Source organism: Grammomys surdaster, unplaced genomic scaffold (assembly GCF_004785775.1).
Source record: "Grammomys surdaster isolate TR1022 unplaced genomic scaffold, NIH_TR_1.0 125603, whole genome shotgun sequence".
Lineage (NCBI taxonomy): Eukaryota > Metazoa > Chordata > Mammalia > Rodentia > Muridae > Grammomys > Grammomys surdaster.
Window position 1 is genome coordinate 342,542 of NW_021620446.1, and position 8,194 is coordinate 350,735.

Genomic DNA, 8,194 nt, shown 5'->3' on the forward strand with positions numbered 1-8,194 from the left:
GAGAGAGAGAGAGAGAGAGAGAGAGAGAGAGAGAGAGAGAGAGAGAGGCGCACACACAGACACACGCACATGCACACACTTTAAAATCATAAAAGTAAATCTTTAAAAAAACTTATTTAAGCAGCTGGGCACAATGCTATACACCTTTTATCCCAACACTCTAGAGGTAGAGGCAGAAGAATCTCTGTGAGTTTAAGACCAACCTAGTCTACATAGTGAATTCCATGACAGCCAGAGCTACATCATGAGATTTTATCTCAAAAAAATGTAAAAAAATAAATAAAGGAAAAAAATTCCTTAGCTAACCACCAGAGTCTTTCTTGGAATCCATGTCAGCTGTCTGCCTCTGCCTTCAGTAGGGTGTCTTTGAACTGTGCTCTATACACTTTGTAAAGTGCAATACATGAACTAAGTTAATTTTAGGAATTAAGATTATAATAAAGGCTGGGCATGATGATATACACATACCTTTAATCCCAGCACTCAGGCAGCAGAGGCAGGGGGGATTGCTGAGTTAGTTAGAGACCAGCCAACTACTACTACAAGCCATGGCTACATAGTGAGACCTTGCCAATAAATAAATAAATAAATAAATAAATAAGTAAATAAATAAATAAAATGCAAACAAACAAATAAAAAGTTACAAATAAATTGGAATAAAGTAACTTGTGAGCCGGGCAGTGGTGGCACACGCCTTTAATCCCAGCACTTGGAAGGCAGAGGCAGGCAGATTTCTGAGTTTGAGGCCAGCCTGGTCTACAGAGTGAGTTCCAGGACAGCCAGGGCTGTACAGAGAAACCTGTCTTGAAAAAAACAAAACAAAAACAAACAAACAAAAAAGGAACTTGTGACCATCATGGCTATAATGTCAAGAGAAATCCAGACTTCTATAAATTGTAGCCAATAAAACCAATTAATACAGTTTGTGAACTTATTGTAATTCAATAAACTCTGACATGGAAAAACACAACTATGACCATATTTCTGATATAATGTGCTTATTCAGGATCTTAGGAAAGGATTTTTATTCAAACTTGGACCTATCGATTACATACAGAGTTAATCTAGTCAATACGCTACCTCATTTTTCGTGCTGGGATTCCACTCTACACCTGACCTGGGCAGCCTCAGGACCCTCTGGGGCTACAGTCTGTTGAGGAGAGAGCTGGAGGAGAGCGTGCCCAGCCTGATGAGTAGGCCTTCACAGAATGGGTGACTCAGCACAAGGTCGACTAGTTACAAGAATGAGAGACGGAGCCTGGAGTGGACAAATGGCTGTTGGGAAGCCTTCGTCAACTTTTGGTGAAGCCGGGAGGGTTCTACCCATCTGGAGCAGGGTAGGGATAGATGGCCATGCCCTGTGGCTTCCTTAATTCCTATGCTGTCTCTTTGCTGGATATAAGAACATTGCTAATTGTTTTCTTATTTAATAAGAGAAAATCATAAAAATGTTATTAAGTTTAAACATCATTGGGATGCTCACATGGCAGAACTGTTTTGTTCTGAGGTGTTTCAGGTCAGTGGGGTTGTTTGTTTGTTGTTTGTTTGTTTGTTTTTAAAAAGTAGAAGTGGGCTGGAACTCAGATCAGTGCCTTGCTCAGCAATCATCAGGGACATCCAATCCTCTTGCATTAGATGGGAACTAACACAGAGACCCACAGCTAGACAATGTGCAGAGTGAGGGACTTTGGAACACTCGGTCCTAAACAGGATGTCTTTGTCAAACCCCTCCCCTCAGGCCTCGGGAATCACCGTGGAAGAGTAGACAGAAAGATTTAAGAGCCAAAGGGGATGGATGACACCAAGGAAACAGGCAAGACACAGCAGGTCTGACTCACGTATGAGCTCACAGAGATCTTGGAAGCGTGCACAGGGCCTGCACAGCTTCAAGTCAGACGGGGTCCCAGCACCGAGAGGGAGAAGTGGACACGAGCTCCCATCTTAACCGAGAAGCTATCTCCACTTGACATCTGCTTTCAAATGAAAAATTAATTTTCTCCCATGGAGTCTCGATAGATAGATAGATAGATAGATAGATAGATAGATAGATAGATAGATAGACAGACAGATAGATAGATAGATAGATAGATAGATATCACACATAACGGTAGGCCCCATGCTTAGCAGTAAATGGCCAACACAAAAGGAACTCAATGGTAGCCGACTTTGTCTCATATTGCTTTGTTTGGGTATTTTTTGTCCTACTGGCCTTTTGCTTGGATAGTATGATCTCGGGATTTGTGGTTTTATGGATTTTGTGTGTACATTTTTTTAATTGTTTTTGAAGATTTGGGGGGGGTTGTTTTATTTTTTTATTTTTTTATTTTTTGCCTGTTTGTTTTCTAAAGAGGGAGAGAAAGAATGTGAAGTTGGGTGGTTGGGGAAGATCTGGAAGGAATTCAGGAAGGGGAAACCATGATTAGAATATATTGTAAGAAATGTCTTTTAAAAAAAGAAATCCAAGAATAAATAAATAAAATCAAAGTGAAGGTCATACGACGGTGAGCACAAGACCTTGGGAGCTGTGTATTGTGCATGTTAGACGCTGAGTTCTTTGCCCCAAGATCAGGTTACAGTCTGTACATGGGCACTGTATTGATCAATGCACTGTAAAGAATGTCCCCAATAATCTCTGATTGGGTAATAAAAGGCTAGAGCCTGTGACTGGGAAGAAGAGAGAGTAAGGTGGGACTGGAGATGGGGGGGTCTCAGGGTAGGGACTATGAGAGGAAGGACAGAGGATGTGGAAGAAGAAGGTCACTGTGAGGCAGGACGGACCATGAGCATGTGGCCAAGAGAAGCTCACACTGAGGATACACAGAGCAAAATTCAGTCGCAAGTATGGGGCGTTTATCTGGTTATTAATAGCTTAATCGGGTTATAATAATTTTAGAACCTGTGTAGCTTACCCTTATCAATAAATTCTGATGTCTCTGAGCTGTTTACTCAGGAGCTAAACAGGAGAGAGCGGTGTAGAAATCCCCTATAAAATTATTCCACAGGATGTTCTCTCCTACTGTGTGGGTCACAGGGATCTGTCAGGCCCAAGTTCCCTGATGTGTTCAGCTATCTGGCCAGCCTTCGAGAAAGACTGGAATAAATAACCAAAATGGGGTGTGCTCACAGATTTTTGTTTTGTTTTTACTTTTTTTTTTTTTAAAGCAGAGTCCAGGACAGTCTTTCTGCCTCCACCTCCAAATGCTGGAATTAAATATGTCTACTGCCACATGCCCTTTATACTGTTCTGGCGATCACATCACAGGCCTGGTGCATGCTGGGCAAGCCTCTGAGACTCGATTGTGAATAGTTGTGGTAAGCTCTAGGGCTGGCACCGACAGATAGGGGTGACTCCTTAGTGACAGATAAAGGCTCCTATAAAGAGTGTGCTCACTTCCCGCTCTGGACACCTCTCTCAGCTAAGTTAGTTAACTAGCTTTGTTAGTTTAGTGGCTACAGCAGTTTTCTGCTTCAGCGTACGAAGGATATGGTTCCCAAGAGACACTGTGGTTTCCTGCCTGTGAGGAAAGAGGCCAAAGAGTCCTTTCTGAAGTTATAGCCCCAGAGAGGCCTAAGTCTGAAACAACTCCCATCCCAGTTCCCCTGAGGGACAACCACATCCCCAACTGCTAGGGCTTCCTGGCTGATATGGACCCCACCCGGCTCCAAGTTAACAGACAGTTTGCCAGGTCCTTGGAAGCTGTCAGAATACAAGAATCTTTGAGTGAGAGCCTCCCAACCCAAAGAGGAGTAGGTCACCTGCCTCCACTGTCACAGTCCAGAGTGACCCTTCAATTGGTGTAACCTTTGGCCTAAGAAACCAGGGTGCTCAGGGTGGCTGAGCAGAGGAGGGCTTCCTGTATAAGACAACCCCTTTTCACCTTAAACCCTCGTTTTATGAAGAAGCCACTCCCCCTAAATTGGACCTGGACTGGCCTCACCAGGTCACTTTCCCATCTTAAGTCTGAGCTGTTCGTTGGACTCTAAAATGTAGTGCTGTGTTAAAATACCACTCCGTGCAGAGACTCAAGTACATGTGGCTTGGGCACATGAGGGTCACAGCTTTCTCTTCAGAGGCTGCCAGCTGCGACCTTACAAAGGCTGAGGTTTTCCTTCCCTCCAACCTCTTTCAGCAGGGAAACTGGTACTGAGGGGACCCCTGGCAGCATCCCAACCTGTGTTCCCCCGGAACTCTACACTGTGCAGAACTAATTCTAGGACCAACGGCAGAAGCTGGGTTCAGACAAACAGGGTGGACATTCTTCTTGGGAGAAAAAGGGTGGCGCTGCCTCCTGTACTCTGGGCCCTTCTTTCTCTGTAGACTTAGAGCTCCAGAGGCCCTCACCCCTAGACCTAGCCCTGGATCCCTCTCAATCCCTTCCCAGCTCCCATGTTGTACTCTCCCACAGTCCCAGGCCTCTTTCTGCCTCTCCCCATCTTCAGGGATTTTTCCACCCCCGACCCCCCCGCCCTCATCGCTTGGTCACCTACCCCCATTCTCCAAAATCTCCCTCTCCCGAACCCCCATTGGCTTGATCCCCTTCCCAGCTCGCTCCACCCTGCAGACACTGTCACTTCTCGGAAGGGAGGAGGCAGGAAGCTGGGAAGCAGCCAGTCTTCTGTCCTCCCACGTCCCTACATGCCTGGGTGCATTACAATTCTCCAACTCCAGCCCCCCAACCACCCCTGTCCTTATCCAAACGGGTGTGCTCCCTGTGTGCCCCCTTCCTTTGTCTCTGTGTGGTCCCCACACATTCCTACGCACCCCTTCTTTGACCTACAGCGCAACTGTCAGAATGCCACGTTCTCCCATCCCCCTGTCCTCCCGCCCCACGGACCCTGTCCCTTCCTGCTGTTTGGAGACTAGGAGCTTCTATACTCGAGTATACTGTGGACATAGCCTCCCGATATTGTGCACCAGACACCAAGCACATCAGAAAATGTGCCACCCACTCCCAACACCTCTTCAGAGCACTCTGGCTTCCTAAGCGCCGTCTGGCGCAGATCTTGTCCCAGGGCGAGGCCCTGAGCACTCCGGGGTCCAAACGGCAGGTCTGTGGCGCCACCTGGTGGCCATTCTAACAACACGGAACTCAAGGACAGAGGGGCGGAGCCCAGGGGGGCGGGAGCAGGCGGGGGGCGGGGGTTGGGGAGGGGGTGGGTGAAATCACTCAATTTCAAGAAGGAGCTGTCCCAGTAGCTGTCCCTTTCAGTTCCACAGGACTCCAGGCACCCGCATTTCATCCAAATGTCCACTTTAGTTTTCTTCCAAATGTCAGGCATTCTTGGGCATACTGAAGCCAAAAGCCAGGTGCGGGAATTGAAGGAAAGGTAGAAATACGACATGGAAGAGAAGTCCGGGTCCTTCTGGCCCTAGGGTCCGGAGCAGAGTGTCTGGAGCTTAGGGATGGAGAGAATGTAGTTACAAAGGCAGTTTGAGCACAAGTCTCCCCAAACCCACTCATCTGCAGGAAAAGGGACCCAACTCCACAACAGTTAGGGAAACAGAAGAATGGGGTCAGTGGCAGGTTCTAGGACAGAAAAGGCGCACCTGGATAACCTCCAGATGCCTAAGTCAAGAACTCAGAAAAAAAGCTCACAAAGACAGATTATGCCAAAGCAATACAGACACCAGACACAAGAGCCCTCTTGTGGTCCAAGCTGACAATTGCAGCAACAAAGCTAAGCAAAGAGGTGTGTTGGAATAGCTGAAAGTGTGACATTGATATCCATGAGTCCAGCTTGTGTGACTAAATCAATGAGGATCCAGACTCTCACAAAGAATCCTACACCAAAGAATTGGTTCCATCTGAGGCTTTAATCCTCCACTGCTTTCTATTCCTTCCCCAGAGCTGAGCAGAGGTGACTGTCCCGAAGAGGCACAGCAAACACAGTGCTGTGTCAACATCAGCAGTCCTGAGCCACAGAGCAGAACAGATTGACAGTGAGGACTCCAATGGAGGCGACCCGGGGACACTGCCTTTGGTGTCTTCCTTCCCAAGCCCCTGGTCTCAGTCCCACCCTGAGGAAAACCACAGGCAGCACTGGGTGGAGGAAAGCCCATAGACTGACCTGCCTTGCTTTTAAGCACCTGAGTCAGCAGAGATAGCCTCTGTCATGGCCTGAGGAGTTGTGGTGACTCAGTGTTATGGAAGAGTCTAGACAGATATCTGGGGCAGAGGAGAACGCGGGTGAAACACGAGGAAACTGGGGGAATATGAACAGATCATGGACTTCAGGTAAAGGTAGTGGATCAGCCTGGGAGGCAGCACGGGTGTTAGGGCACTGGCTGCACAAGCATGAAGCCCCAAAAGCCAGGCCTGTAACCTGAGCTCTGAGGGGGTGGGAGGCAGAAGTCAAAGGATGGCTGGAACTCAATGGCTAGTCAGACTAGACTAACCAAAAACCAAACAAACAAAAAAACAAAACCAGCCGGGCGGTGGTGGCGCACGCCTTTAATCCCAGCACTTGGGAGGCAGAGGCAGGCGGATTTCTGAGTTCGAGAGTTCGAGGCTAGCCTGGTCTACAGCGTGAGTTCCAGGACAGCCAGGGCTACACAGAGAAACCCTGTCTCGAAAAACCAAAAAAAAAAAAAAAAAAAAAAAGCAAAAAAACAAAACCAGCAGCTTCCAGGTTCACGAAGAGATCAGGAGAAAAAGAGAGAAATGATAGAGAAGGACACTTGATGTCTTCCCTTGGCTCTAAGTCTACAAATGCATGTACTCACACACACACACACACGTATACACCACATGCATACACATATACCATATGCATACACCACACACAAAGTAATGCATGGATATTACAGCAACAAATACGTCACAGGAAAGCAAAACTGGCTTGAACTCTGTATTATGTATTCGGGATTTCTCTCTATTTATAATACTGTTCTTAAAAGTTGTTACTTTTGAGGGGTGGTCTCTGTATCCCAGGCTGGCCATGCTGAGTTTACAAGTGTGTATTATCCTTTGCCTTGATTCTATTATTATTTATTATTGTTGTTGTTGTTTTGTTTTCTTTTTCGAGGCAGGGTTTCTATGTGTAACAGACCCATTAGCTGTCCTGAACTCACTTTGTAGACCAGTCTGGCCTGAAACTCACGGAGATCCTCCTGCCTCTGCCTCCTCAAGGCTGGGATTAAAGGTGTACACCACTACAACCAGCTGGGGTTTTGCCAGAAGCCAGGACCCTCGCCCTTACCCTCACCCCCTACTTTTCCCCACCTGCACAATGTCCCCTGCAGCTTGGCAACCGCAAGATCCTGCTTGGCAGCTGCAGATAGATTCAAGACAGTGTACCGTATCTTCTGAGGAAAGCAGGGAGACCATAACTCAAAGCAGTGTACCATATCTTCTGAAGAATAGCAGGTAGATCATAATTCAAGGCAGTGTACCGTGTAGACCATGAAATGTTTCAGGGCACAGGCCATGAAGATTCTGTACTTTTCCACCACCTGGCCCCTCTTACCCCCTCCCCTTGTAAAGCATATTATAAAAAGGGGCTTCACGTTCAAATACACGACTCTTGACAAGCAATTGCTCCTTGAGTCCTTTCTCTCTCTCTCGCTCGTTCTTTTTTCAGGTTGTGGTCCTCCTCGCCACCACGAATAACTAGGACCCGCAGGTCCCGCAGGTCGGGTCAGGGTTTGTTGTTTTGTTTTGTTTTGTTTTTTTGTTTTTTGAGACAGGGTTTCTCTGTGTAGCCCTGGCTGTCCTGGAACTCACTCTGTAGACCAGGCTGGCCTCGAACTCAGAAATCCCCCTGCCTCTGCCTCCCAAGTGCTGGGATTAAAGGCATGCGCCACCACCGCCCGGCTTGTTTTTTGTTTTTTGTTTTTGTTTTTGAAACAAGTTCTCACTATGTAACTCTGACTGACCTGGAATTCGCTCTGTAGACTAGGCTGGCTGTACTGGCTGGTTATCAGTGTCAACTTGACACAAGTCTGTCAGAGAGAAAGGAGCCTCAGTTGAGGAAAGCCCTCCAAAGATCCAGCTGTAAGGCATTTTCTCAATCAGTGATTGATGGGGAAGGGCCCAGCCCCTTGTGAGTGGTGGCATACCGTTGCTGATGGTCCAGGGTTGTATAAGAAGGTCGGCTGAGTAAGCTATGGGAAGCAAGCCACTACACTGGCCTTGAACCCACAGACATGCCCCCCGCCCAGCCTCTGCCCCGCCCCCTGCTCCCCCTCCCCCCC